Source organism: Arvicanthis niloticus, chromosome 8 (assembly GCF_011762505.2).
Source record: "Arvicanthis niloticus isolate mArvNil1 chromosome 8, mArvNil1.pat.X, whole genome shotgun sequence".
In the NCBI taxonomy this organism is placed as follows: Eukaryota; Metazoa; Chordata; class Mammalia; order Rodentia; family Muridae; genus Arvicanthis; species Arvicanthis niloticus.
The window spans coordinates 704,980-731,598 of NC_047665.1; the positions used below are offsets into that span (position 1 = coordinate 704,980).

The window sequence follows — 26,619 nt, forward strand, 5'->3', positions numbered from 1 at the left end:
GAAGAGCAGACAGTGCTCTTAACCTCTGAATCATATCTCCAGCCCTTAATTTATTTTTAAATCTAGGGTCCAGGTTCTCCTTTTTTTTTTCTTGCCCGTTGTCATTTCCACGTCCTCCTCCGCCCCAGAGAGTGGGTCGGTCTGCTAGTAGTCACCTGTCAGATTTCACTTCCCTGATGGACCCCTTCCTTTGTCCTCACCACTGTAACTCCCAGACCACAGCCGAATCAGCGCTGCTGTTTCCAGGAGTTTCCTTTTTTGTGTGCATCCGAGTGGGAGGAAACTGATGATGGTTGCAGATTAGTAAAGGGACGCTTGAATAACATCTACCTCTACGATGGACAAGTGTTATTGAACTCTCACTGTGAAGCCAGCTCTGTTAACAACAGCAACTAAGGCCCACTCAAGGAGCTTATATTTTAATGAATAGACAATAACAATGTAAATATATATAGGAAGTGGTTTCAGATCTCAACAATGCTATGAAGAAAAGAGATGGCATAGCCTTCCCCTGGTGGCAATTATCCCAATACTTGAAGGCAGAGGCAGGATTGCAAATTTCAGGCCAGTGTGGACTATATAGTGAGTTCTAGGCCAGCCTGGGCTACATAGCTGTAAAGGCTGTCTCCAAAGAAATGGGGGCGGGGGGAAGAGGCTGGGGAAAGAGCTTGTTGTGCAGGAGATGGGGTTACAGGGAACAGCAAGTCGTGCTTATGACCCCAACTCTGGAGAGACAAAGGACAGGCAGATCCTCTGAGCTCATTGGCCAGCCAGCCTAGCCAAAATCAGCATGTTCTGGGTTCAGTGAGAAACACTGTCAAAAGAAAAAAAAAAAAAAAAAAAAAAAAGGAGGGGCTGAGGAGGTGTCTCAGTGGTACAAGCATGAGGACCTGAGTATGGATGCCTAGCCCCAAGTAAAACAGACAGGGGAGGCCGCTCGTGTCTGCATTTCAGAGCTGTGGGTGTATAGGGTTCCCTGAGGCTCTCTGACTCAAAAATAAAGTGGAAAGTAGTTAAGAAAGAGAAAAAAAAAAAAGGATAAATTAGCTGGCTTTTATAACCAAGTTGTTCATCTCCTTTCTTTCCAATGACAAGAAAGAAGCGTGGAACATCTTTAAGTATGGAGACAGTTCCACTGAGTAGTTACAATGAGCACACAAGTACAGATGGGGTCAGGATACAGTGTGGTTTGTGTGTGGTATGTGAGAAGACAAAACTTAATAATTTAGTAGAATGTTGAAGGAGGCAAACTCAATTCTAAGACTGCCAATGTTGCTGTATGTAGGAAATGACTAGTTTACAGAAGAGTCTCTCAACCTGGGGTGTCCCCCACAGTACCATTTACCAATGACTGCTGTGTGTTGTGTCACATCTTGAGGGGGGAGTGACATCTAGTGAGCAGAGGCTGTGGATGTAATAAACATCCTATAAGACATGGAACAACCCACCTCATCCTACCACAAGCATTTCAACCCACTGAGCCATTGCTCTTCTCTGTCCCCCTCTGGCTTATACCTCATAACAATTTTTGGTAATGAGAGAATGGTACATTTTCACTGAACACTACTGTCAGCCCTGTGATGCCTTCCTTCTTCCCTCTTGACTCAGACACATCTCATTCATGCAGCATTATTTAGTTCCTTCAGCCACAGACACATCTCTCCTCCAGGACAGAGCTCATCCATGCACCTTAATCTGATTGGACAAGCACCCTCTAGCCTGACCATCAGAGAACATCCACCTGACTCATCCTGGACCCATAGGTATGATCATTTGGGCCACTTGGGATGGGAAATTTTCTTCTAAAATTCTTTGCCAAAATGTTCCTGATATATCTTATGAATAAGAAGTCACAAATCATTTCTACATGGGGAGAAAAGCAGTGATTTTGCAAAGAATAAGTATCTTCATCTGTGTTGTGTTGCTGTAACAGGAGGCCTGTAACTGTATAATCTATAAAGGGAAGTCTAGCTCACAGTTCTAAAGGATGGAAGTCTAAGACCTAGCAGCCACCTCTGACAAGGCTCTCATTCTAGATAATAAGATGACAAAATCAGAGGGTACAAGCATACATGAAAGGGACAGAACACTCAGCATAACCCTGCTTTACAACTGCCCACTCTCACAGCAACTAGGCCAATCCCACGTGAATTAGCCCACACAAGGGAGACCTGCAACAATTCCTGTTTCTAGTAGTCCAAACAACTCTAACACCTCCCATCTTCCAATACCATAATTAGGACAGTCTACCCTCAATATGAGTTTTGGATCAAAGACCATGTTTAAGCCTTGAGAGTAAAAAGTTCAAACACTCATGGGTCACACACTATCCACCCATACTAGTTAACAAACAAATGTCCCAGAGAGACATACCTGTCTTCCCTTCAGAAAAATCAAAACCTCACATCTTAAAAGTTAAAATTAATGAGTGATATATCCCTGGGCTCATCCTGAGGAATTCATTAAAACAAAAACAGGTATTAGTTGTTGTAGTTCATTACCAACCTACTAACTTAAATAAGGAAATTCCCTTGTTTCCAATTTATTAAAATTACAATTAGGAAACCTGACATATGAGAACATCATTAGAGTTGTGTGAATCAAATCACTCGTGGTGCAATAAACTAACTTCACCTTGGGGAAGAGACTGTGTCCTTGGTATCCTTGCAGTAAACACAACATTTGTTGTGACATTTTTATTTACATTTTAGGCAATGTTCAACCACATCCCTAACTTTCCCCTCTTCAATATTATTTAATTCAATCAGAATTATATTTTTTTCACTGAACATGTTTCAATGTTGCTTTTAATAAACTAAATATGATAAGACAAAGTTATAATGCCTGCAATATTTTGTTCTGTGGTCCTGGCTGCCCTGGAATTCACTATTTCAACCAGGCTGGCCTTGAACCTTCAGTAATCCTCCCAAATCAGATTTTAGGTATGAGCCACCATGACTAGCCTAAGAATTATACAATTTTAAAATATAAAAAAGATGAAATTAAAAGGGACATCAAGATGAGTTAAGGGATGCAGATGTTTCCAATTCCTAACAACCAGTTTTCCAAGCATTTCTCAACTTTAATATTGTGTTTTACAGTCCCTTCCCCCTCTTCTCTTCCTGTCTCTCCACGTGGTCATGGCCGGCCTCTACTCTTCTTCCCGCTTCTTCCATCTCCCCACCTTAGCTCTATCTCCTGAATAAACCTTCCCCCCGCCAAAAAAATTGTGTTTTACATTTATATGTTTGTTTGTGCGTATGAACCTATGTGGGCATGTAAATGCCATGGCACACACGTGTAGGTTAGAGGACAATTTGTAGCAGTCAGTTTTCTCTACCATGTGGGTACCAGGGATGGAACTCAGGTTGTTAGACTTAACTGCAAGTAACTTTACCAGCTGCGTCATCTCACAGCCCACACTTCTCAGTTATAGAATCCCTTGCACATAGGAAATAAAATTTGAGACTTTGGTATTCTTATAAGTATAAAAATGAACTTTTTAAAGGAGTAATCAGATGAAAGGTATGGTATCTATGGCCTGGGAGAGTGAGCAGCCTGCAAGCTTCAAACATTCTGCAGGCCAAGGCATCTGCAATCCTTCAGCTGTCTGTGTGGAGGAGGGTAGACCCTCCAATCACCCAGTGAGGTTAGCTGTGGAGCCCAGGTAGGAACACTATGTGTTAAATAAGGATGACACCTCATTTATTTAATATCCCCTACAGTATGTACCCAGATCTAAAACAAAAGCTCCTAAATAGTTACAAATACATTGCAAAAAAAAATTATTTACAGCCTAAGAAATTGTTTGTGTATCTATTTTTCTTCAAATTTCAAATTCCACAATTCTATGGCTAGCTTTCATTATATTTTTTAATTCATTTGAATTTAAACCAAAAATAATCTTTTTTAAAAGGTGGGGGGAGCTTTCCTTAATAAGAACAACCTCTTGCATTAGAGCTGAGAGCAAAACTAACTTACCTAAGTGGGGGCTTATGACTTCTGGCCAGAGCAAACACTAGAAAGCTCACTTTTGGATTCTGGGTTGAGATTATTCTTAAAGCATGCCCATCCATTTTTCTTCCAGATTTAACTCTAGAAGAACTTAATTGCATTTTTCTTTGGCAACACATCTGCTCAAGTATCTCCTTCACGAGAAAAGAGCAGAGATTGCTCCATCTTCTCTCCCCTCTCCCTTACTCTTCCATCCAGCTGACAAGAGATGCTGAATGCTTTAAGTGGGAACCAGAAAGGAACAGATGGACTGGGACCGATACGAATTCAGATGAGACACGGTAATTAGCATCCGTTTGATGTTCTCCCCAAATCAACTTGTGTTCAGCATTTGCATAGCTATAATAAAGATCTCACTTTGGGTGACATTTATGCCTTTTGGGCAGAGAAGATTCTGCCATTGGTAGAAGTGTCTTCAGAACTGAGGGCAGAAATGGGGTGAGATTTTCTAAGCCTAAACTTAGAACTTGTGGCTTGAAAGTCAAATAACAGAGCTGAAGAGATGGCTCAGCGAACAAAGCAACTGCTCCACAAGCAGGAGGAGTTTGGATCCTCAGACCCGCACAAAAGCTGGACAAGCATAGTGGCTCATCTAGGACCTCCATGAAGACAGGGAGCTCCTGGGGCAAGCTGGCAAGCTGCAGGAGCCAAGCTCTGGGCACAGTGACAGACCTGCCTTACTAAAGAGGACAACAATTGAGGAAGATACTAACATCAACTTCTGGCCTCTGCATGTGTATTCACACACACACACACACACACACACACACACACACACACACACACACGCCCACACATGCAAAAGAACTGAAGGAAGGAAAACATGAATGAAAGAAAAGTACAGTAACAGCATATCATCTACCCTGAACCTTCTCAAGTGTGGAAATGTGCTCATATAATTATAAATCTATTACTCTTGGCCAAAAAAATACAAGTCTTCCTGAATCTCAGAACCCCCACCTGTTGTACCAGGAACCCCAAAAGACCACCAATGAGCTGTTTCCAATGTAATTGCATTAGGGTCTCTTTATTAAGAGCTCAGGCTTGGACTCTTCTCCAACCCAACTCTGACACAGAAGTATGGGAAGGTGGAGCAGCCTCCATTCCTCAGCAGGACAAGGTTTTATAGGGAATAGGAGTAAATGAGGGGATGTCCAGCCTGGCAAGTATCTAATAGAATAACTATTGTAAGCTGACACGTGGGTGCTCTGAAGCAAAACAGTATACAATCACAAATGTTCTGAAAGTACATCTGAAACAATCAGACTAATCTTTGATTAGTTGTTGTTAGGAAGTAGCTAGGAGTAACTCTACCAAGGTCAAGCCATGGGGTCCTTCCTGATACTTGTGTGTAGCTTGGGTTCAGCTGTGGGTCAAGTTCTCAGGCTTTTATTTTTCTTTTAAGATGGAGGCTGGCCCCAAGATAGAGTAGGTTTGGCCTCTCATTCCCCGCTTTCTCTGGTAACTAAAAGGCCCCAATCATGGGACTTCCTGAAGTTATTATTATATTTTAAAGGGGGTTAGGGTTGTTCTCTCAGCTGTCTATAAGTTCCCTAGAAGAGTCAGCATCTGCTTCAGATGAGTGCGTATTGCCTAAAAGAATTCCTAACAATGTTAGTTGCTGTCACATAACTTCAAGATAATATTCAAACAATTAATCACAAACTTAACTAGTTACTGATAATATACTTTCCTATGTGCCATTATCATATAGGAGTAAAACTATTATAACCCTTTTCAACTTATTCAATCAAATATAAATACTGTATGGAATCTACATCTACTTTAATTCACTGAAGGGGACCATGAGAAATCTCTTTAATAATGGAAACACCAATTCTAGTCATTTTCTGAAGTTATGTTTTTATTTCATTATCTACATGGCATTTAATGTTAACATAATTGACTTTATGCTTGAAAGTCTTTTAATTACACTCTTAGTATGCATTCCTAAAACAAAACATAAGGTATTTATAAGTTAAAATTTACTAAGCTTATTTTTCATGGCCATGGATGGGTGGGTTCTAAGTGTTGACATTTGTGTTTCTGGGTTGCATTACAATGACAAAGGCAGTTAGGCCACACTTGATTGGTCTTGATAATGAAAACATTCTCTACATTGTGATAATGTGTCCATTGTAGATGCATCTCACTAAAGGATAAGTGCACCAGAGTTGCTGATAAATCATCCCTGCAGCCAGAAGGATGTTGTAGGTTGGGTCCGAGCCACACTGGAAGATTCTAGATATACAAGAGGCACATCTTTCTCTTAAAAGGAAGGTGGAAAGTAATTATGAAAGTGGAGAAGGAAAGGAGACTCTCCTAGCAGAACTAACTTCTCTCTCTTTGATAAAGGTTCATTTTTATTATTGTAGATTACATACATGTGTTTGAATATATGAATATGAGTTCAGGGGCCAATGGATGCCAGAGGCATCAGATCCACTGGAGCTAAAGTTACAGGTGGTTGTAAGCCACCTGTGTCATACTGGGAACTAAACTCAGTAATACTAGCTCTTAACTGCTGAGCCATCTCTGGTCCAGAGCTGCCTTCTCTTGCAGATAAATGTCAAGAGTTATCCATTTTTAAATGTACAGAGATGTCTGTGGTGGCTATTCTTGTTGTCAACTTGACTATACCTGGAATTAACTAAATTCCAAGTGGCTAGGTACACTTGTAAGGAATTTTTCTTAATTAAATCATTTGAAGTAAAAAGACCTGCCCTAAACCGCCCTTAAAAGGTGGATTTTTTCAGGTGGAAAGATCCACCTTAAATTTGGGCCACACCTTCTGGTGGCAACCTATATAAAGGATATAGGAAAAGGAAGTTTGCTGTTTGCTTGTTGCCCTCCCTCTCACTGGGTGAGTCCATTCCTTCACTGGCATTAGAAACCAGTTCAGGATTCTGGTGTATACTGAAGACCAGTAGCAACATCCAGTCTTGTGCACTGAACAGCTACTGGACTCTTGGACTTTCTATTGTTAGAATAGTTGAACTGTAACCTGCAAGCCACATTAATAAGTCCCATTTATATAGAGATATAAATAGATTCAGGTGAGGGCTGGAGAAATGGTTCAGCCATTAAGAGCACTGACTACTCTTCTAGAGGACCTTGGTTTGATTCTCAGCACCCACATGGCAGCTCACAGGCATCTGTAACTCCAATTCCAAGGGATCGAATACCTTCTTCTGGCCTCCACAGGTACTGCATGTATGAGTTACACAGACATACATGCAGACAGAACACCCATACACATAAAATAAATAAATTTAAAAATATAAATTTATTTTTTTTAAAAGACACTTGACCAGATGCTACCAGTTAAAGAAATGAGGGCACTAGCATTTCACTGTCCTTGAAGCCACTGGACATTGTCAAGCCCAATTTCCCATCTCTCTGCTTTTTACTTTTTCCCAATCTAAAAGCTCATCCTGCCTCATCAGTCTTGTGGAAAACATTCAGATTACTGTCTTCACTTCCTGGACTGCTCCATCTATACATCTCACACTGAAGCCTCACTCAAAATAGTGACTTTTCTGTTCAAGTAAGCATTCAGCATCTCCTTGGTACAAAAAAACCAACCCTCTGCTTTCTATCCACATACCCTAATATCTCTGAAATCTTGTTCCATGTAATTGTCCTGGAAGCTGGTTCCACCGGGATGCCTAAGAATCACACCATCACCACAAGTGCATCAATTGCCCACTTCTGTTAGACAGACCTTTTATCCTTTCTCTTTCTGTAAGCCTCCCACTTCTCCTGTCCCACTCTCGGTCTCAGCATCAAAAGAACAGAGAATTATTCTGCACATTCTCAATACTGCACAATTATGGCTGGGCTATTGAAAAGCTTCCTAACTAAAGTCACTAATGAAAACTTCTCCCAGGGCTGGCTATGCATTTTCTGTGATAAACCTCCAGTGGGTTTCATAGTTACAGCACACATGAGAACTCATAGCTCAGCATTCAAGGCTTCTACAACCAGGCCAACCCTTTTTTCATGCTTCCTTTCCCCCATCTCCTGCCCACTGTTGGCTTTTACCATCACCACCACCACCACCACTCCCATATGCAGGCCATGATCCAGAAAAATGTCCCTTCATCCTACTGTGGTCCTAGAATGCTCCTTCCTGTTCCTCCTCCTCCAATAGGTCTATTCTTGCTCTCCAAAAAGACCCAGATCACACTCTCCACTACATGAAACACAGTACAAAATCCTTCTCTCCTTCTCTGTCTCCTCTACCCATCACAGCAATATAAGGCAACTACTGAATAAGTTGGCCTTTCCTGGAAGATCACCACCCAGGTGCCCATCATCTTGTAATTGATTCCTTCATGTTCCTAGGATGTAAGATCTACCACTCTGACCTGTGGTAAAAGGGCCTGTTTGGAGTGTCAGGCCTTGGCTACTTCTCTGAATAACCTAACTCAACCCTTCCTATCTTCCTCAGAGCTCCCAGGACAAGGTGAGGTCCTCTCTTCTAGACACAACTTGTATATTAATGTCATAGCCTAAGCTTGAACTCCTAAAGCCTTCCATAACTGATCCCACCCCCTACACACACTCATTCACACACTCTCTCACCCACATACTTTTACACACCCAAACTCAGACACACACACTCACAAACATACACTTACACACAGATACCTCTATCTATCTATCTATCTATCTATCTATCTATCTATCTATCTATCTCTCATACACACACACTCACTTTTGCAGGAACTTTATCATGCCATTGACACATTGGATCTTGTTCCAATTTTGCTGCCTGTTTGTCTCGTTAAAATATAAAATCCATGACAATAAGGAACCTAATTAGGTCATGGGAGGTCCAGATGGCCCAACACACTGAGGGTCCTCAGTCCTTTTCTAAAAAATAAAATATAAGCAATATTTCAAAATGAAATATGTGGAAACATAATGGAAAAATCACTAAAGGCTTCAAATGTCATGTAAGCATTCCTGAATAGAGTTTTCTGCCCATCCTCTTACTTCACTTAGCAAATCTGACAGTATTTTCAGTGTCCTTAAATCTTCTCGAATGCTAGGGATGTAGCTCAGTTGGTAGAGGGCTTCCCTAGCACGTGTGAATGTCTGGTTTTTGAAACCAGACATGGTAGTATACTTTATATTAGAAGTTCAAGGTCACCATTGCTACATAGGAAGAATGAGGCCAGCCTAAGACACAAGAGATCCTGCCTTGAAACAAATAAAGCAGAATTCTGGTTATTTATTACGTTGACTTACTGTGAGCAGGGGCAGTATACTTCAGTGTTCCACAGCACAAATGTAGAGGTCAGAGACAAATTTCAATAGTTGGTTTTTCTCCTTCCATAAACTCAGGTCAACTCAGCACTCATCTGAGTTCCAGGAATTAAACTGTTGTACTTGGCAGCAAGAGTCTTGACTGAGCAATCTCTCTGACCCCAATATTCTGGTCTCTTGACCATCAACTAACACCAAAAGGAGGCTCTGGCTGATCAAAAGTGGTATAGGTCTTATCTATCATCCTAATTAGACTAAGCCTTTCCAGTGGTCCCAGCGTGTCCCTGCTCCCTGTGAGATCTGGACGAGAAATTTCCATAGTATTGATTTTGCTTCTCTGTCCCCACTACACTTAAGCACTGCAAAGCCATTGAGCTCCCATGAGTCACATTGTTAAATCCCTTCTCTCCAAACCTCTGGTTTTACATTAGAGGAGCTGGAATTTCCTAAACTGATGGATGTTCCCTGTTATGTTAATATTCATTACTTCACTATAATTGACAAAAACTACTTATGGGAGGAAGGGCTTATTTGGGTTATAGTTGGAGAGAAGGCCCACCATTGTGGGGAAGGTCTGACAACAAAAGAATGTGGCAGCTGGTGGCATATGTGCAGAGTCAGGAAGCAGAGAACAGAATTACATATGGGTACTTGGCTATTTCCTTTATTCCGTTCAGGACCTAGCCCATGACATGGTACCACACACAGTGGGAGGGTCTCCCTACCTCAACCCTATCTAGGTAAACTCTCACAGCCACAGTCAGGAGATTGGTTTCCTAGATGATTTCTAGATGTCATCAAGTTGACAATCGAGGTTAATCATCAAAATGCCACTGAATTAATTAGGAGCAAAATGGATCAAACATAGCACTGGTCTTATTCCAGGCTCCTTCCAGTTGTCTCCTGTCTCCTGCTTCCTGTGGCATTTTTGCTTATCATATTTTCATTATGTTTCACAGTATATACTTTATTTCTCCTCTGTTTTCTTTAATGACAATGTCCAATTTCAAGGTGTCATTCTGGTGGCTTTTTCTACTAAGTTGTTGAAGCTGGGGGAATGGGGGGTGAACAGGTTCTCTAACTGAGTCCCTTCATCTTTAGAAATGGACATCTGATTTTAAAGGTTTATGGAATTCAGAAATGAAGTTTTGATTTATTGTTACTGATTTACCATTTGACAAATCTATAATCAAACACTAGCCAGTATGGACAAGTTCACCTGCTCTTTGAGGATTAGAAGAACATAAAACCAAACTTTAAACATAGTTTTAACACCTGTAAGTAAACTTGACTGCTGAGACATAGAGCCACTGCTTCTGAGAAGCCCCAACACTTTCTTTTTGTGTTTTTGGAAAGATCAACCCAGGACTCAAATCTGTGAGCATTCCTTCTACTTCTGACAAGACCTAGAAGCTAGAAAAAAAAAAAAAGGAGGAAATTCTTTATACTACAAAGCAAAAAGTCAAAACTATTTTTTGATATCTAAATATGTCTAGGTACTGGTCAAAGCAATGAGAGTAAGTAACTGCTTACAGCTCAGCCACAAATGAGTATCTAGATAATGTCTTTCAAATTTAGAGAACATTCTGGAAAACGGAATGGAAATCATGTACGAGTCAGATAAAATGTGAGTGGTGTAAAACAGTCTTCCAAGTCCCTCTTGAATGGTCATTTCCCTCTTGAGCACACAGAAGCTGTGATTACCTGCACAAGACCTGGATAAGACTGGGCTCACCAACATCCTATCATGTTGTCATGAAGCTCTGTCCTTCTCAGAGGATATATAGGCAGGTAATGGTTGCTGGAGGAGGGAGAGACATTTCTTAGTGGTTTAGCCACTGATACAAAGCTCATGCTCCTATGAACAAACCCTTACTCATTCTCCTGTAAGCAACCTCAATAAAATTTATTAGGTTAATAATAATAATAATAATAAAGTGAGCCAGAAATAGTGGCACACAGCTTTAATCCCAGTTCTTAAGGGGCAGAGGCAGGCAGATCTCTGTGACTTTGAAGCCATTTTTGTCTATATTTAGGGAATTCCAGGCCATCCTTATAAGGGAAGATCCTGTCTCCAAAAAAAGACATGAAAATAGAAGGACTGTATGGAAAAGGAAGAGGATCAGTGGGAAGGGATGAGAGGGTAATGAATAAATGCTATCAAAATATATGATATACATATATGAAGATGTCATAATGGGACCTATTATTGTGTAAAATTAGCATATGCAATTAAAATAAAGTAAATAAGAAAAGCCAAATATGGTTAAGTAAAATGTAAATAAAATGTTAGCTGAAAATATGCACCCATGAAGATGCAGCCAGAAAGTGACAAGTACCCTAAATTGCACAGATTATACTAATTAGTGATTAAGTTCAAGTTACTGATAATGGATTACTGTCACATTAACGAAAAAAATTTAACCAAAAGCAATTCCAGATTTAAATTCTCTACTTCATGCTCCCTGTGTCTTCTATCCTGTCTTTTTATTATCTAAATTTGTGCCTGAGTGAAGGCTGTCTTGTGGATTTATCCATGAATCTGTATCTGTCCTTGTGTGTGACTGCCTGTGTGTCTATATGTGCTATATGCATATGTATATTTAAGCAGTGTCTGTCTAATCGTGTCTGTGTATTTTGTCCCTAACAAAGGGCTTCACTCTGTATTTATTGAATAGCACAGAAACCATCACATGGGAAACCCTTTAAAAGGGTTTTAGAAAGGACCAAGTCACTGACTTCAACTGATCTCAACTAAACCAGATAACAAACATCATTGCTTATCAACAAATATCCACCACACCCAGCTGAAGGAGCCTAGAGAGGACAGGGATAGATAGGTTATCACCAGGTCCTCTGACCCACTAAAGTTAAGACTGGAATGTGCCCTATGACTATGATTGTCCTATTTTATTTCTCTGTCCCCCTTGAATTATTGTGATTGGAATTATTCAATAAACTCCCCCTTTGAATCCTGACAACTATAAATTAGATCAACCAAAGCACACCCTGAAGAACCTCCAAGGAAAGGGTGCCTGCTTAATTTCATCAAGATACCCTTCCCTCCCCCATAATTCCTTTATGCAGATTCCTGTATTTTTAGGCTCTAGAGACTACCTGGCTTGCTTACATTAATGGCTTAACCAAGTTTTCATCTTCTGAATTGTTTGCACTAGAGAAGACCCCACTCTTTTGCATCTTCATGCATGTTATACCTCCGGTGTTCCTCTATAATGGAGAAATAGACAGGCAATGCAGGCTCCCCTGCAGTTAGAATTTCAGCCCTAATTCTGGGAGATGAAAACTTTTAAGAAACTTAGAGTTCAAGTAGACATACATGGAGGACATCTGGAAAACTCTATTCCCACCTGGAAGCCCAAGTAGAGTCCTTCGCAAAGATTGTTCTTCAGAATCACAGAGCCCTAAACTTCCTCTTTATGAAACAAGAACCTCTTGGTATAGCACCAGGAGAAGCTTGTTGCTTCTATACCAACCAGTCAGGGGTAACTAGGAAATGTTTAAGCATGGTCAGAAATAACCTTAAGGAAAGAAAATAAGAAATGCCAAGGATCAATTGATACCAATCCTTTTTCTCCTGGTTCCCCTAGTTAACTACTGTACTTACAACCATGACTGGACTATTAAACCTTTTGCTCCTAACCCTCACTATAAGACCCTGCTTGCTCAATTGCCCACTTAGCTATGGAAAACAGAGAGTAAATTCTGTTAAACTACTAGTGCTAAGATGATATAACCCCCTACCTCAAGATTAGTCTACAATTTGGCTCATGCCATAGAACCTATGGGAAATATAACAGGCTCTCAGACCTTAATAGGCCCCCAGACCTTAGCACAACATGCTAAAATCACCATTCAAGCCTTGAGGCTCAGCAACAATACCTGCCAAAGTGGGAACAAAGGCTAAGTCAATGATTCCAGGGTATGACTTGAAAAGCCCCAGAGTTAAAAGTACTAAGTGTACTAACCTCGATTGTTTTGCTTCTTGCTAACTGTTCTTGCTAGTTGAAATGTGTCAACTAGGATGTATGATTTGTGCCTAAAACCAAGAGTTATAAGGCTTGGAGCTGCCTGGTTTGGGCTAATTCTCCATACAGTCACCAGCTGACAAATAAAGATCTTTTTGGCCTTAAGGTTGTCCTTGGGATGGTCTGTGGAGCTTACCTCACAACACTTTAAAACTTTATGGAAGATTTTAGGAAGTTTCTTTCAACTTCTGTAGCTACTGCTTTCTGCAAATGATACACATGTCTGGGTCATGAGCATGGAAGAGTACATGAGATTGCACTATGCATTAGCTTAAGTTGTGAACATTGATTACATGGAGAGCTGGCAACTGGGAAGCATGGCCAAGCCTTGTAGAGTTCACTTGAGTGGAGAAGCCTGTAAACAGGTGGATGTCTTCAGAAACAATCTTTTCCAGGAGGCTGATGACTTCCTCTGAACTTTCTTGCCACAGAAAATCATATTCCTGAGTCAGCTCATACAAGAGGATTCCCTCAGTGTGGCTGACCTCTCCTCCCTCCAGGCTCCTCTGGACAACCCTATCCCAGATCCCCCACCCAAGGATGAGATAGAAACAGACAAGCAGGAGAAGAAATCCCCAAGTGCAGCTTCCTCCCAGGGAATGAGAAGCTTCTGCCCTTGCTTGCTTCAATTAAGCCAGAAGTCTGGACTCTCAAAGAGAAGTGCATTCTGATAATCACATGGATCTAGCACCTGATCCCCAAGATAGAGGATGGAAATGATTTTGGGGTGGCAATTCAGGAAAAGGTGCTGGAGAGAGTGAATGCTGTCAAGACCAAAGTAGAAGCTTTCCAAAGAACCATTTCCAAGTACTTCTCAGAACCTGGGGATGCTGTAGTCAAGGCCTCCAAGGACACTCATGTAATAGATTTGGTAATCCATTTGGCCTTGGTGCATGAGTGAGATGAAGCAGCCTATGGGGTGCTTAGGCCCATGGTGCTGGATCCAAGGGCCTTCTATGCTGAGATTTATCTTATCAGCAGCAGCAACCTAGAGAAAGTTGTCATCCCAAAGGGTGAAGAAAGGCCATCTATGTACTGAGCTAAGGATTAGAAGAAAAAAATGATTTATACTTTATGTAAAGTAAAAAAAAAAAAAAGGTGATTACATGGAAAATCCAAGACAAGTAAAGCTGGTTGTTACATTGTTCTCTCAGAAGCAAATTAAACAGTTTGAGTACACAGTAGAATAGCAGTCTTAAGTGACCTTAAGATATTTTATTAATTCTGGTTGTGGGGTCTAAGAAAAGTTTCAGTCTCTTGGAATGTAATAAGTATTTCATAATATTGCATATACAGAGTAAGTGTTGTTGGGGAGTGACTGACTTCCATATGCCCCTGTTGTCCTCTAATGAGCTACAGTTTCTGCTTTTGCAATACAAACAATCCAGTGCACATGCCTTTAAGAGACTTACTGGACTTTATTTTCCTATAACTGGCTAATTTGTCTTTTGTGCTTGGAGTCTAATTCATTTCAAAGTGATTGAACTGGCATGAGTCTTCTATAATTTTTCAAGCCACAAGCTATGAGGAAATATTTATAGAACATATATCTGCCAAAGAATAATTTCCAGAACATAGAATTCTTACCAAAAAAATCAACATAAAAGGGCAAACCAATAGAATTAGATACTTCACAATGGAGATGTACAATAGCTTGTGAAAAAGTGTCCAGAATCATTAACTACAAGAGAACTGCAAGCAAAGCTCATTGAGATGACCCTATACACTTGCTAGAACCATGCCATCCAAACTGAAGAAGACCAAGAAACTCCAGGGTCATATGAATCACAAACACCCATGAGGCTTTGGGAATTCTGGTGGCATGTATCACCACAGGATAGGCTCTGACAAGAATCATGAAGATGATTCTAGGTAAGTTGGTATGAGGCATTTCCACTAAAGAGGAACCAGAGCTTCTGTCCAAGTATCAACCTGGATAAACTATGAACACTGATCACTGAGCAAATATGGATAAATGCTGCAAAGAACAAGACTGGAGATGTTCCCATCATTGATGTGGTGTGATTAGGCTACTACAGGGTTGTGGGGAAAGAAACACTCCCTAAGTAGCCTGTCATCCTGAAGACCAAATTCTTCAACCAAAGGAGCTGAGGAGAAAATTGATGTGCTAGAGCTGCTTGTGTCCTGGCCACACAGGGAAATTTGTTAAATGCTAATGTTCTTTTCCATGTGTTCTGAGTGTAGGTTCTTTTGTTGACATTTCTATACATCCTGTCTGTATATTTCGAACCTGTCTAATGGGTCCTAGGAAGATATGAGGCATGGGCTCTGCTCTTGACAGTCTCCACAGGTAGTAGGTAGACATATTCCATCCTCACAAACTCAAGTACTTCAGGATGTGTGTGTATTCAAATGGGTTGAGTTCCATAAAGCAGTTATGAATTCCTGGGTCCCTGTGGATGGTGAAGAGTTTTTCCTTTGGATCTTTTCATAAGGATCTTTTCACAAGGACCCAAAGAAGGAGCCAGAAGAAAGAAAGAACATGTTACCCAAACAACAGTACAGTTAGCTTGAAGACCAAAGTTCAGGAAAGTGGTGAAGTGTTCTTGTGTGTCAGGGAGCCGGGATACCTCTTAATGTTCAAGGAGATCTGAAAAATACTCTGTTCATTTTTTTTCAACAATTCACCTTCTGGTTCCTAACTAGAGACTAGGAGTAAGGAGCACCCAGTGAACCTAACAGCTAGCATTTGTTATGTCCAATGACTGACAAATCCAGATTAAGTTCTTTACTCATTCAGTAAGTATTAAATGAGCCATTATAAATAAATAACTGAGCCAAAGTTCAAAGTGGAGGAACAAGTTAAAGGACTCTTGACTTAATGAGCTCATTGCTTCTTCCAAAGAAGTCTAACCTCACAGGACCACACATGAGAACTGATAAATAAGCTTGTCTTAGTTGTATTATGTTGCTGTGAAAAGACACCCTGGGGGAAAAGCAACTTAATGGGGAAAGGGTTTTTCTGGGTTACTATTGCAGGCTACAGTCCATCATTCAGGGATGTCAAAGCAAAACCTAGAACATGACATCCAAAGGAGAGAACATAGAATGAATGCATGCCTGGTTATTTGTACTCTGTACTTACATTGTTTAGAACCCCTTGCTTAGGGAATGATGCCACCCACAGTGGGCTAGGTCTTTCCACATCAATTAAAAATCTAGACAATTAACTACAGACAGGCTCACAAGCCAGCCTGATCTAGATAATTCTTCACAGAGACTTCCCTTTTCAGGTTATTCTAGACTGTGCTGAGCTGGCAACTAAACTAATCACCATGATATTATGTATAGCAGAAAGCATTTCTCAAAAAATTAAATTACTATAACAAAACATGTAGATAATGAAACTAATATAATGTTACTTAACCATTCTCAGTATACAGTTCAGTGCCATTCAGTATATTCATACTGTTTGATCATCATTGACACAACCCATCTGCAGAACTTTTTTATGTCTTCCAACTCTAATGACTCTTGTTGAACATTAAGTCAACATTCCTCTTTCCCCCAAGCCCTTATAAACACCATTCAAAAGTCTGTCTCTATGAGTTTGAGTATTTTAGGTAACTGAAGTAGGTAGAATCACACAAAATGCATCCTTCTTTGAGTAGTATATCTCACTTAGCACATCATCTTTGTGTAAAGGAATTGTAATCCAGCAACATGGTTGCTCTGGAAAGGAATCATATCCAAAGATACAAACTGGGTGGAATATAGAGATGCCCTGGATTACATTTTGATCTGGCTGAAATACAGACATACCTTTAGTATACTCCCTTAATCCTTAACAATGAAGGTAAGGTTAGTTTATAGAAGGAAGCAGCCATGTTTGAAAATGATTTCTAATTGAGAGGCAAAGTGATGAATCAGAGATAGATTTGACAGAATGAGTCTGAGATAGGTTACAGTAAGAACAAGCTAAACACAGGTGAAGACAGAACAAGCAAGAATATGAGAAGGAGCCAGAAGAGTAGAACATATTCCCAGAGTTAGTATGAGGATAGGCAGAGCAATTCAGACAGAAGCAGAGAAGAGCTGGATTGAATCAGTCAGCTTGGAGGATTAGATTGAACAGAGGCTAGAACCTTCCAGGTCTAGATGTAGGGATTAGGACAGAAAAAGAAACACTCTAGCATCATCACAAGTCCTTTATTCACACTGCTTGAGTACGACTCTAAACTCATCACTTCACCTGAGAAAATAAAAGGAACATTTGCATTCTTGTTTTGTAAATGAGGCATGTATCAAAGTTCTCTTCCTTATAAGATTGAATATGTTCCACTGTATCTAGATGTCATATTTTGCAAGTCTGCTTTTACCTTATAACTATTGTGAAAAATAGAGCTAAGAAAATGTGTAACAGCTAAATGGTCCTATATATTTCAGTGCAATGCACTAAAGTAATAGAAACACAGGATTACCAAGATCTTCTATGAAGTTAAAAAATACCTTAAATCTTTTGTCTTCCCTGTGACTTCCATTACATGTTTCTGCCCTTCCTCTTGTTAAGCCTCCTGAAATAATGCCAAATGTATGAGTTCCAACTTTACCCTTGTCCATCCCCACAGCTTCTACCACAACTGGTCCACTGAGGAACGTGTATATCAAACCACCCACCATCCCCACCCTCACTGTCTTAGTTAGGGTTTCCATTGCTGTGAAGAGACACCATGACCAAGGCAACTCTTATAAAGGCAAACATTTAATTGGGGCTGGCATACAGTTCACAGGTTCAGTCCATCATCATCATGGTGGGAAGCATGGCAGCACCCAGGAAGGCATGGCACTAGAGTTCTACATCTTGTTCTAAAGGCAACCAGGAAAGACTGGAATCCTCAGACAGCTAGGAAGAAGCTCTCTTCTACAATGGGTACAGCCTGAGCATAGGAGACCTTCAAAACCCACCCCCACAATGACACACTTCCTCCAAAAAGACCACACCTGCTAATGGTACCACTTCCTAGGGGCCAAATATATTCAAACCTCCACACCCACTGAGCTAGAGTGGCTCCGAATTAATGCTAACAGCTGAGAGGTGGGTGTGCCCAGGGCTCACAGACACTTCTGTTGCCCTTGGATCCCTATCAAGACCCTGATGCTTAGTTATTTCATGCTAACTCCAAACTAGTAACTAAAAAATAATATAGCTTATGAATTGGAAGCGAACCAGAGGTTTTGTTTATATGGAAAGAGAAGTGGTTGCTTAAAGAGGAATAGCTATTGAGTCCTTTTTATCTAAATTCTTTTCTAAGGAACAGAAAGAATAAAGGGAACACATCATCATTTTTACAAAATAATTCCCCTTCCTGAGATTGCTCATTATACTAACACCAGTAATGCCATTACAAAAGAAAGATGGCGCACATCCAGGCCTCTCCCCAGCTGCAAGAATGAAGGCATCAGCTTAGTCCTTTTCTAATAGGTTGTAAACATGGGGCAGCTTGAGTCCCAGCTTCTGGCCTTTTCTAGTCCACTGTTTATCAATGCTCTGACCCCACAAGGCTGGGCCAGGGAGACTCTCAGATCCAAGAGCTATCAGGATATACCTGCCTTGGAAGTCTTTCTTCGATGCTCTGAGAGACAGATCAAAGAGCTATCATCAGGATATACCCACCTTGGAAGTCTTTGTTCAGTATTCTGAGACAAAGGGAATGTAACTTCAGTAGCTGTGTGAACTGAGCCACTGTATCAGTAAGGACAGAGACCATCTAGCTAATGGGGACAACAGAATTGTAAGGCTGACTCTCAGTGCATACTCATTAATATCCTTTGAACTGTAAAAGCTGTACTTTTTTCTGTGTCTAGCAAACCTTTCTAATGCTGCATCAACCAAAATCTTCAAGTGATTTAAAAAAAAAAAAAAAGTATACCACTCAGCTTTAATGTGATTGGAGATAAGTTTTTATGCCAGTGTGAATTGCTGCTTGCATATTTATTTCAGGTTCTGAACTTCTGTCATAAAGAAAAAATAAAAACTTTTTAAAAAATTATTTGGGTGCGCAATCATTTTCAGTCTCAGATGTCAATGTTGCATTGAAAGCTTTAGAGAAACACAGAATGCATGACAGGAAATTAAATGCTACAACCCAAAAGGCCTCCCCACAAACACATCTGGACTTTAGATATTACTGCCAATATGAACCAGAAAATGGGTGCCCATGTAGAAGGTACATTCCTCCCCACAGGTTCTGTATGCTGTGTAGGAAGAGTTCACTGTGCAGCCTATGGGACCTTTTCCAAACAACCAAACAATATATGAGTTCAGAAAATAAGAAACCACATTAATATTTTGTCATAATTTTCAAATGGTGATGAAATACAAAGAAAATTGCTTAGAAAAATATAAGGAATTTTTTCTTTCCTGTTAGAAACATTTGTTTCTAAAAGCCACTGTCATTAACTGTAGCTTTAAAAATTAACCGCAGCTTTTTAAAAACTAGGTGATTTTTAAAAGATGGTACAACAACAATACTAATTGGCATGTTTTCAAGTGAGAGACACTAATAAGTACTAATAAAAGAAGTTACACATAACCATTCCTGAGGAAATTCTTTTTCCTTATAAAATTCTTTCTCCTTTTTAATTCCTTGCAGAAAATATTTTGTTAAACCATTACCATTGGAGTTGAAATCTGGAAGGAAGAAGGGGAAGACAAGAGGGAAGATAGATCCTACCACTTGGGGGGTAGAAGACAGTAGATCTCTGTGAGTTCAAAGCCAGCCTGATCTACATAGTAATTTTTAAGCCAGACAGAGTTACATAGTGAGACTCTGTCTCTAGATTTAAAAAAAAAAAAAAATAGGATTTAACTCAGCAACACTATTAACAGATTCTGGAGGTTGAGATTTCATAACAATGGCAGTATCCTGTGGAAAGGGATCAGAAAGGATTGTAGGAGCCAGAGAGATTAAAGACACCAGGAAAATATGGTCCACAGGAACAACTAACCAGGGCTCATAGGAGCTCACAGAGTCTGAACTGACAAGTAGAGAGCCTACATGGGTCTGACCCAGGTCCTCTGCATATATGTTATAGTACTGTAGCTTGGTGTTCTTGTAGGATTTCTAACAGGAGGCACAGGGGCTGTCTCTGGTTCTTTTGCCTGCTCTGGGGACCCTTTTCCTCCCACTGGGTTGCCTAGTCCAGCCTTAATATGAGGATATGTGCCATTATAATTATTTTATCATCATTATCATTATTATTGAGGAGGTGTGGCCTTGTTGAAGGGAGTGTGTCGCTGCTCTGCTCTGGCTCTGCCCAGTGAGGAAAACAGTCTCCTCTTGGCTACCTTCAGATCAAGATGTAGAACTCTTGGCTCCTCCAGCACTAAGTCTGCCTGCACAATCCCATGCTTCCCTCCATGATGACAATGGACTGAAACTCTGAAACTGTAAGCCAGACCCAACTAAATGTTTGTCTTTATAAGAGTTGCCTTGGTCATGGTGTCTCATCACAGCAATAAAATCCTAAGACACTTGATATGCCTGGTTGATATCCCTAGGAGGCCTGTCCTTTTCTAAAGGGAAAGGAGGAGGAGTGAGTCTGAGGGAGAGGTAAGGTAAAGGGGAGACAGGACAGACAGGGTGCAGTCAGGATGTAATATATGAGAAAATAATAATTTAAAAAAATGTCAAAGCAATTGAGAGATGAAAGCTGGAAGGCAACTCAGACCCAGACTAGGGTGTTCTCTGCCACAGCATGATGACCCAGTTCTCAAAAGATGCCAACAGCAATGGTAGGACCTGTGTTCTCTAGGTAGTTTCAAGTCATCAACCTCCAGGACCATGGCACAGAGAGTTGGGGAGACAGAAAATGGAAATCATTAGTCCTTCTTCAGTAGGACATAGAGTTGTGCTCATCCTTAGGAGCTCTGGTCCATGTGCAGGACCCTAACCTGCAAGGAATGTGGAAGAGCTCTGCGCCATCTCTCAGCTTGACATCTAGCATCTGTGTTCCACGGAGTTCTCTGTGATTGCCTGTCATTAACTGACAAACTCATGCCCTGGGTATTATTTTCTCATTTTTTCATTCAAGAAGTACTTACAGAACACCTATGAATTAATAATACAGAGAACCACTCATGCAGGGCCTTCTCTATAGAACATATTGTTCTCATTTCTGCAGGGATTGCTGCTTTGATAGTTACTGGGATTTTCCAACCTGAGAATGTTGCTGTTATTGTGTATCAGACTGAGACACTCATGTGTCACTTAGGTAGGACTTGAGCAGCAGGCACACTCAAGCTCCCCTGGTAAAGTAGGGCACATCCTTGGTGACCCTGGATTTTTCTCCCATGCCATATTAGTCTGTTTCCTTTCTGTAAATTGGGAGGTTCATGTTCCAGAGAGATCCTCAGGTTGCCTTTTTCTTGAGGGCTTCACTGATCCAAAGCTTTCCTGGAGGCCTTGACATATCAGAAACATGTTTGGCAGAGGCAGAAATAGGCTAGAGCCAAGGCTTTGGGAAATTTTCCCTGAGGCCCTGATGTGTAGAGAAGGGACACAGTTCTTTCTTTAAAACCAGGAATATGCTTAGCAGAGCTGATAATGGCCTGGAGCTAGGGCCTTGGAGGAGCTGCACCTGTGGCTCCTGAGAACCCAACTGTTCCCACTCAAAGTTGCAATCACTATCAGTACCAAGGCCGCCATGTGCTTGGTCTCTGACATCCTTGACAGATCTTGGGTTCCCCTTTATGTGATGTTGCTATATTAGCTTCCTGAGATACTTCATCCCATTGTATAATGGCCTTTTGCTGACTCTGTCCCTACCAATAGTATGTAAGACACTATACTTCTTAATAAATTTGTTTGATATAAGCCATCCGTTTATGCAAGATCTCCCTACCCTGGCTTTTCTTTTTTATCTTCTTATCTCCTGGACCTCCTACTTAAGACACTGTCTTTGAAGAATGACTTACTGACCTACAAGTCTGGGTCAACTTTTGATGTAATGAACAATGGAAACCTGGAGACTTTTGGTGACAGAGTCACACAACAGCTCCTGGGGTCCCACATGTCTTGGATACTGTTGATACTGTTGAACAGTGTGATCCCAGATGACCATTCAGGTACTGTCATCAGGCATAATGTGTGTGTGTGTGTGTGTGTGTGTGTGTGTGTGTGTGTGTGTGTGTGAAAAGCCACAGCATTCACAAGGATTTGAGATGTGATATCTGAAACATGGCCTAATTTTTAAATGTCTTCTCCAAGCACACCTAGATCCATGAACAACTAAAGACTCACAGACTCAACGCTTCACACACATCCATGACAAATCAGTGGTTGCTAACTAACTATGCAGCCTCTATAAATCCAGGATTAAAAATAACAAGGAGAAAATAATAATAATATTTTTATGTGTTCTTTGAAATTTTCATGCATGTATATGATGTATTTTTATCTTACTCACTCCCTTCTACCTCCCTCCAACTTCTCCCCAGGACCTATCAATCGGTCTCCCTCCTAACTTAATGTCCTTTTTAAAATATTTTTACTATTGTTGAGCAATGGTGGTGTATACCTTTAATTGCAGCACTCAGCAGGCAGAGGCAGGAGGATCTCTGTGAGTTTGGGATCACCTTGGTCTACAGAGCTAGTTCTGGAACAGACAAAGCTACACAAAGAAACCCTGTCTTGAGGGGAAAAAAAAATTATTATAAATAACCGTACTAAGTCCAATTAGTGCTGACTACGGATGGGTGTATTTCCCAAAAATTTAAATTCAAAAGTTCCATAAGCAGTTACACACCATAGGAAAACTTCAGATTTAGTCCAGGCTAGTTATTAAACAAACACATCTCACAACTGCACTCTGCTGCTCCGTGCTAGCACAGTAGGCAACAGTGATGTGGAGAGAGCCTCTGCTTCCCTAGAACCCAGCTGAGCACAGTGCAAATTCACAGGGAAAGCACTGGTGGAATAAACATGAACTCCTTAGCACTGTGTCCTTGACATCTGCTTCATCAGTTAGTCTCAGGTAGTCTGCAAATAAACAGCACACACACATGGCAGCCTCCTTGGCCCTTTGCCTCCTCCAGTGCATTCCTCTTCTCTCTGCTCTTCTCTCTACCCTCTCCTCCCCTCTCTGCTCCTCTCCTCCCCTCCTCCCTTATGACTCATCTTCTTGCCCACTTCCCCTGCCCACCAAGACAAACTCTGAGACAGCTTTCTCTTCCACAGCCCCTCATCCCCACAAACACTTCTCTTTCAAAGCTAGATAATTTAATTTTTAGCCCCTGCTTCTATTGGCTTTCCCCTTAGAGTATGTCTCTTCTGGTTCATAATCTCATTTGACATCATTATTATCCATTTTATAAGAGCCTTATCTCAGCATCCTTTTCCTGCCCTCGTCCTCCCCAAGAACACTTTCCTCATTAGACACCGTGTTTACAAGATTTTGTTAACAGTTTTCTTCAGATGGGATGATGAATGTGTACACTTTGGGCGTCTTTTTTTTTTCTCTCAGATCTGAAAATGTCTTTTATTTTTTAGAAAATGGATTCCAGGAAGGTTAAAAAGCAATACCAGAGGGCATAGGTGCAGAACTGGATGTATGTTGTCATTCAAAGCATCCAAGTAAGAATATGGCAATATAAATGTCCAAAAAGCATCTCTTATGTCTTCAAAACAAAACTTGTAAGTAATTCCTAACTAGTGAGCAGTACATTATTTCCTAGACGGGAGAAACAGTTAACATTAAAGTCTTGAAAGCCTTTCCTTGGTTAATTACATGTAGACAGTTTGCCTTTGATCAAACTCCTTTAAACATGGATAACGGTATTACACAGGTCTACTGCTAACACAGACAACATGTTGCAAATTACTTGTGGTACAATGTGTTCCAATAAAGCTTAAAAAATAAAGACGTTGAATTGGCTCTGGACTAAGTTTAATAGTCATCTCCTCTGCTGACAACTTCTTTACAGGTTGGACGTAACAGTATGGTGTGTTCAAACTGTGCCGTGTATGATCCTTTAATGTCACACAGTGGCGGGTATGGGTCGACAATGCCCAAGTCACACAGGTTCTTCAGAGCCATTAAGTATTTACTTTCTCCCAAGCGATCCAGCCACCTTCGGCAGAAGGCAAGGGTACCGAAGTTTTCGTTGATGACATTTAACAAGTGTTTTGTTCTTGGAAGCCTTATCGGCACATGTCCCACATCAAAATTTTTCATGTAGTGTGAACATTCCATGTCGTCATGAACCACGCCCTTCCCTGTGCTACCAAAGGTCTCAATGGCGTACACCTCTCCTTCCTCCATTCTTGTAGCTTCCCCTCCTTTCACAATGGGCACTGTTTTTCCAGCGTGAATTCTATATGGCCCAATTGAATGTCCATTTAAGTTACATATGGGTTTCACTTGATATGTTTCCCATCTATTTCTACTTCATAGGATTCCATAACTTCTTGAATGGCCTCACCGACATCACAGAGATGAACGTCAATCCCAGCGCACTTTATTCCAGTATTAGTGGCATCTTTTACAGCTTTTAATAATATGTCATATTTGGGATTAAAAGTAACAGTAAAAGCACAATTGATTATTCTACCACTTATATGTGTTCCAAAGTCTATCTTACAGATGTCATCGTACTGTAAGACTGTCGTGTCACCAGCATTGGGAGTGTAATGGGCAGCACAGTTGTTGAGGGAACACCCTGTGGGAAACACCAGGCCTGCATTTAATCCATTTTCCTTTATTAGCTTTCGGGAAGTCTTCCAACTTCTCACAGATTTCTATCATTGTCATCCCAGGCTTGATCCAGCTCATGACATATTTTCTAACCTGCCGATGTGCTTCCGCAGCTTCTCGGAAGTCATTCCAAATCTCCTCACTAGCCTGGTCTAGGGCCTTGTTTTCTTCACTTGTGGTTCTCCAAGCAGCTGTTCGCCCATCTTGTGTGGGTGGGTATTCACACTCTTGTCCTTTGGGAAATACACCATTAGGATACAGGTCACATATTGGAACTGAGGGAGGGTCTGTTTGAACTTTTGGTCCTCTCTTCCTCTTCCTCTTCCTCTTCCTCTTCCTCTTCCTCTTCCTCTTCTTCTTCTTCTTTCCAGTTGCGCCATCAACACCACCGTCTCCATCTTCATCATCATCATCTCTCTCTTTCTCCTCCAGTGCTTGTCTCTCCAACTGTTTTGCTACTTCATCCACCGAGGTTCCTGATTCTTTATCAAGTTCTTGTTGCACTGCTGACACAGCCCCTTTGCCCTTCTTCTTCCGTCTTTTCTTCTTGGTGGCTTCCTCGGCCGTGCTGGAGGTTCCCTCTTCCCTGTCGTCGGGATCCAGGTCGCCATTCAGGTGGCCCCCGAAGGACGCTGCCTCCTCCACGCCCGCCATGTTGCCCGAGAGAGCGAGAGAGAGAAAAAGAGAGAGGGAGAGAGAGAGAGCGAGAACGAGCGGCAAGGGCCCGCTCTTTCTTCACCCACCTCCACCAGCGACGCCGGAAGCTGCCTTGGGCGTCTTTTTCTCTGATGGATATAGGATTCCTGTCCCTTAATAAGCTAAGAATGCTAATCAGATTTCCTCTCTTGTCTATAGAACTTTTGCATTTCCTTTGGAATCAGTATTTGTTACTTTTCTCATTGCTGTAGCAAAATCCCTGACCAGGAAGCAACATAAGCAATACAGGCTTGTTTTGGCTTGTAGCTCAAGGGAGTCATTCTATCACAGTTTGGAAAGGCTTAGTAGCAGGAGCAGGAGGCTGGTTGGTCATGTGCAACCACAGAGAGAGAGAGAGAGAGAGAGAGAGAGAGAGAGAGAGAGAGAGAGAGAGAGAGAGAGAGAGAGAGAGAGAGAGAACGAGAACACAGGTACTTCCTCCTCCAAGACTCCTAAAGGTTCCACAACAGGGACACCAACTAAGGACCAAGTATTCAAACAATGAACCTGTGGAGTGCATTTTGAATTCAAATCACAACAGAATTTTAGCCTACCTCTCCTTTGTCCCTATAATTCAGGAATTTTGCCAGGATATTTCTAGGTGGGATTGTTTTGTCTACCCTGGGGATGGGTGGATGTATTCACCCTAAAGACTTCAGTTAGAGAACTTCCTTCTAACTTTTCTTCTATCTGTTCCTTTTTCATTTTTTTAAACTTCTAACTCACTACTATTTGCATATTACCATAGATTCCAAACATTCGTGTTCTCCTGTTTGTGGTTTTTCGGATTAATTATCCAGGATTGCTCTCTGGTCCTCACCAGCAGCCACTCTGTTTTATAGTGGATGGATAGCTTAATGATTTTTTAAAAATC

General features: G+C 41.0%; 2 pseudogenes; one reads left to right on the top strand and one right to left on the bottom strand.

The window, feature by feature from the left end:
* The first annotated feature begins 13,651 nt into the window (after positions 1-13,651).
* Positions 13,652-14,373, top strand: LOC117714197 (proteasome activator complex subunit 2 pseudogene; annotated as a pseudogene).
* Positions 14,374-23,820: 9,447 nt separating this feature from the next.
* On the bottom strand, positions 23,821-25,743 carry LOC117713812 (methionine aminopeptidase 2 pseudogene; annotated as a pseudogene).
* Positions 25,744-26,619: the final 876 nt, after the last annotated feature.